Source organism: Tuber melanosporum (genome assembly GCF_000151645.1).
Source record: "Tuber melanosporum whole genome shotgun sequence assembly, scaffold_125, strain Mel28".
Classification (NCBI taxonomy): Eukaryota; Fungi; Ascomycota; class Pezizomycetes; order Pezizales; family Tuberaceae; genus Tuber; species Tuber melanosporum.
The window spans coordinates 336,063-342,051 of record NW_003298783.1 but is presented as its reverse complement, the minus strand read 5'-3'; positions in this window follow the sequence as shown (position 1 = coordinate 342,051).

The window sequence follows — 5,989 nt, the reverse complement described above, 5'->3', positions numbered from 1 at the left end:
AGCCAGCTGGTGGAAATCCCCTCTCTGGAGCTGCAGTGCTCTCCATACTAAAACCTCATAGAAAACTCCATTTCATAGTGGATCATCAAAATTTCAACCAGATTCTGGTATTGAATAAAGATCTATTGCTACTGATATCAGAGTTAAGAGATCAAGTAGCCAATGCTCTGATTTTTACAAAACATAATTTAAAGCATAATTACCATCTGCTAAGAGTCAAAGAAGGACATGAATAGAAAACAGCTTTCAAAATTTATTATGATCACTGTAAATATAATGTCATACCATTTGGACTTGTTAATACTCCTGTAATCATCCAAAATATGATGAATTAAATCTTACAAAAAGTCCTATACTGCAGAGTAGTCTCTTATGGGAACAACATTCTCATATACTCCAAAAATGAGAAAAAACCTGTCAAGCTAATAAAACAAGTCTTGTAAAGATTAGCAGACTACCAGCTGGCTATCTCCTTTAAAAAGTCAGGATTCTATATACTGGTAGTTGAATTCTTAGAATACATGCTATCTGTTAAAAAAGTAGCCATGAGTATTAGACAAGTAAAATTAGTATCAAATTAGAAACTACCAAAATTGGTAAAAGATGTGCAAATCTTTATAGGTTTCACCAATCTTTACCAACAAAGAATATAAAATTTCTCTGCGGTATACACACCAATTACTGAAGCACTGAAAGAAAATCTGAAAGACTTTCATTGAGGTACTTAATAAAAATTAGCATTTAAAGAATTAAAATCATATTTTACCACAGTGCCCATTCCGTAATATTTCTACTCTGAAAGAGAAATAGTCATAAAAACAGATACAAATAACTTTGCACTTAGATGTATCTTATTATAATTTCTAGAAAAAAGACTACATCCTGTTGCTTTCTGCTCACACAAATTAAACTCTGCCAAGTGAAACTATAACATCTACAATAAGGAATTGTTAGCAATTCTGGAAGCATTAAAGGAATAGAAACAATATTTGGTAGGTTCTGAGAAGCTAGTAACAGTCTATACTAACCATAAGAACCTACAATATTTTCTTACCTTAGAAGTCTAGAGTGGACACCAAATCTGATGGGCTCATAAATTAGTGGAATACAATTTCAAGATAGTTCACTAACTCGAAGTTAGCAGCAGAAAACACGATACCTTAAGTAGATGGATGGTTAGAGTACTGTGCTGAAGACAGAGCTACATATCATAAGCAGACTATTTTAAAACGTGCACATTTCCAAGTAATGCTCTTAGCAACAATATAAGAAGAAGAGAAAGCTGGTGAAAGGAAAGCAGTATTAGGCTAGAATAATGAGAAAGATCTGGCATTAGTGTCAAAGAAAAGTATTTCAAATTGAAATATCAAATTAAGATGCTTGAACCATAAGCTATGATTGCCTATAAAAGGTTCAAAAATGGCAGCAGGATATAACCTTTATGCCATTGATGGTATTATTATCTCTAAGCGAGCACCTGCATTGTTAGGCACCAGTTTGGCCATTAGCTTAACCAGTATGACCATATGTAAAAGTGGTGATATGGGCAGCGTTGCTGTAAAATCTGGAATCTCAGTCAGCACTTGAATAGATATGGACTATAAGAGAGAACACAAAGTCCTGCTATATAACTACACTGATATTGACTATCAAATATATCAAGGTGGCAGCATAGTACAATGTATCATGGAAAAAATTGACACTTCAGACATAATGTAAGTCAATAAATTAAGCAAGACTGAAAGCAGAGTCCAAGGTTTCAAAAGTACAGACATCACAATAAGAGGATTAATTATAAAAAAACAAGAATCAGTGATTTGTTATTTGAAAGTATCAGCAGCTGAAAATACCTCTTGATATAATATCGAAGATATGCCAGAAAAGGTATCAATCTCTAATCCGACTCTTAAACCAGAATCCATTAAAAGTTTAATCCTTAATTTCTGTTACAAATCCTTGGAGTCACAGCACACGATAGAGGCTAGCAGAAGCACTAGGAAGAATTAAAAATACTCCAGAAGTATAGAAAAGAATTCTGGGAGAACTGGACATTAATAGACAATCTGCTACATTATAAGAATTATCTATTTCTTCAAAACAATCAAGTTCTATATACTAAGATTATTGAAGGATATCATAATGTGAAAATAGTAGGCCATTTTGGACAAGAAAAAATACTCAAAATTATCATGTGAGACTTGTACTAGGAAGAGCTGTTGGAATAAATCAACAACTATTTATGATGGTGTCATAAATGCTAATATTACAACTCACCCCAATACGCGTAGTACTATCTATTATAACTATCACAACCCTCTTTCACAGTATGGTCATCTATGTCATTGGACTTTATCACACAGCTGCCAGAGTTATCAGGCTGTACTTAAATTATAGTAGTAGCTAATCGGTTTACCAAGATTGCCTATTTTCTTGAACTACAATGCACTACTCCCAATAATGTGACAATAGATTCTTAAGAGAAGTTTGAAAGCTACGTGGCTTACAAAGAGAAATTATTTTGGACATGGACTCAAAGTTTGCTTGCAAATTACGCCAATCTCTTTATAAGAAATCACTGATTAAAAGACCAATGTCCACAGTATATCATACCTAAATAGATAGACAAACTGAACGAAGCAACCCAGTGTGAAAAGATTATCTTCAAAGCTTGTCTACTATAATCAAGAAAATTGATACCAGTTATTATCATTAACAGAGTATGTATACAACAACTCTGCCACTAATGTTCATGGAATGTCTCCATTTTATACAAACTACGGTTTCCATCCACAAACAGAGTGGATGAAGAAGTAGGGAGCTCAAAATCTACATACTTGTATATATGCAAAGTGGATCAAGACAATAGATGAACAAGCTTAGAGCTTGTTAGATAAGACTAGTAAGGGAATAGCAAAATACTATGATAAGATGGCAAAGCAATAATAAAACTTTAAAGTCAGCAATAAAGTCATATTAAATACAAAAGATATATGTACAAAAAGAAAGTCAAACAAACATTTGCTTAATCTATATAGATCCTTCTACATTATAGAAAAGAGGGCAATAGTACATTCAAGTTAAACATCTCTTATCTATGAGAGATTGACCTTGTCTTTTATGTATCACTTCTCAAATTGTATTGACAGTCTGTTAACCTAGACTGAAGACTATCTTTCAGAGAGCCTAAAGATATTGACGGAGGCTTATAATAAGAGGTTAAGAAAATAGTATAAAGTGAGATAGGTATGTACCAATGAAGGATTAACAACCAATATCAACAGATATACGAGTTATGATACTTTCTTAAAAGGCTTGGATAAGTGGAGGATGACAATACTTATAACCTACTATTAGCATGGAGAATACAGAAGAAGTAGTAGAAGAGTTTTACAGGGTTAATCTGGACATGCCTGTATGGGCAGAAGTAGGATAATAAGGAAAAGATTTTCCTAAGGTAGTTAAGTACACACAGAAGGTTTTTTACCATGATTACATCAGGTCTTAAAAGAACATTTTTGCTTTTATATTTAATAATTATTAATGTTTCATTATCATACTGAAAGAAAAGGTGTTCAAGATAAACCCTTGTAAGAGGGAGCACATGTTAGGTATATTGGAGTACATAGACTCATTGATAAGATACCTGCAGACAGACCCTCATTTATTGAAATTGCCAATACCTCCCTCTGGCCACCTTATGAGGCCTGCACATCCTTAGCAAGATTTTGAAGGAATGTGTTGTATGCCTATACTGTTATTTCAATTAAGTCTACCTAATAATACCATATACTTTACTGCTGTCTATCTGACAGAAGGCTGTTCATAGGATATATGAGAGGGGACCTCGGCATAACTCTGAGAAGTAGGATAGAGGAAATCTCTCCAAGGCTGTAACGATCCCCTTTTTAGATAGTTAGTTCTTGGCGACAGGGAATGATACTTATCTTTTCTGTCTTCTTCTTTCTTTGTCTTACGATAGCTCTAGGCCTCTGCCTACGTTACCGATAATACAAGACCTTTGTCTTCTATCGGAAATGCCTATCGTAAGCTTTCTCTAACTCGTCTTCGTGACGAGCACTTCTTGGCGCAATGATAACATTGCAATAAAGATAAAGATCGTAAAGGTGTTTTATATTCATTAAAGTAATAAGTAGGAAAAGTACTTAGAACAAAGCGTGAAGAACCTATCTTCCTCGGCCTCATCGGCCTCCTTATATAGTATTCTTCCCGCCTGTAGTCATGTGACCTAAAGTGGTCACATGTGTGAAACCAAATCATAACAAACTAGTCATGTGACCAAAGTGATCACATACTCAAAACCCATGACCTTATAGCGAGGTCATGTACAAAACTCATAAACCAATCATAACGCAATAAACAAGTCATATGACTCGACTGAGTCATATGCGCGAAACCCATGACCTCATAATGAGGTCATGTGCAAAACATAAATCATATGCACAAGGCTTACCCGCAAGGTATACTCGCAAGGCATACTTGTCAGGCGCATGTCCCATGACTCATACTTGAGCCATGTGCGAAAGCATCACAAATCCTACACATAACAAATCATATAAGCCTAATGAGTCATATGTGTGAAACAATAATGTACCTGTGACTCATAGCTATGCGTCACGTGAAAACCCTTTTCTCGCTAAGCTACATTCGTGACAAAGGCACATTAAGTTCCTAGGCTTCAAAGTTAATCATCCTACTGATAGGTCAAAGGTAACAAGATGTTTTCATTATAATAATCTCCAACCACGGCTATAGTGCCACAGGGGACATAGGAGATAAAAGTAACACCAATACATATCTGAAGACTACTATATGTTGGTTGATCCTAGAATTAGTATCTCTCCGGAGCTGATTCTGTTAGTAGTGAGAGGAACTAAGGAGAACCTGCTCAGACTCAGCAGAGAACCAGATAGGCAGTAGATATGAAGTGTTGGTACATGGTCTAAAAAGCCTGCATTATGGACAGGTACCTAACATATATACTCGCCACTTTGTATATTTGAATAAGACTACAGCAAGGATAGTCAAATAAACTGACATTTCCGACAAAAGTCTATTCAACTCTAGAAATCCAAGACTATCAGTTAGAAGTTAATACAGTCTATCTACTGATAGTTAAGATTTTATTATTAAAGAATATGGAGATGGTATGAAAGAATTCCAGGTGAAATAGCATTCATACTTATTAAAACCATAGACTGTTACATCCAGATTAGAGAAAGGTACTAAGTTGTATATTAGTTAGAAGTAGTCCACAAACACTTTGACATAAGATATAAATATTGAAGTCCCTTCCTTGCTTTACGGAATATCATCAAGTAACAGAGAAGAGATCTTAATAATATTAAATTCATCTATAAATAAATCTTTACAATATTTCTATTGTCCTCTTACAAGAGTTCTGAGTTATTATAAACTAAAAGAACATTATCTATCCTTCCTAGAAAATCACTGTCTATACTAAAGATTTCGGCCTAACTCTTCTTGACTCATACTGGAGTTTGTTTCTGCCTAACGGCCAGTCTTAAACATCTGTAAGCAATTTCATTACAGAGGTCTTAAAGAGAAGTAGTATTGATATTTTACTCAGTTCTAGTCCCTTCTACAATCTGAGTGAGCAAGATTATCATACAATATTATGTGAAGTATCAAGATACTAGGATTGAACTCAGCAAAAGTTGCATAACAAATGTGCACCTCATATTTTATCCTGAAGCAGAAAGTGGTGCAGAAATGGCTACTGACTTAAATAGCAAAAGTAAGACTAGAACATGCAAAGAAGTAATTGGAATATGTAATAGTACAGAGAGATTAGACGGTGGAGCATTTTGAAGGTATAATCTTGAAAAATTAGTTCTCAATTGAATATGAATGAGATTCTTAGCAAAAGTGGTCTTTTGATACTGAAATAACAGGTGGCTTCAAGAATGTGACCTTTTGAGCATCGGGCATGGAGCGGAAAACCCTAGCA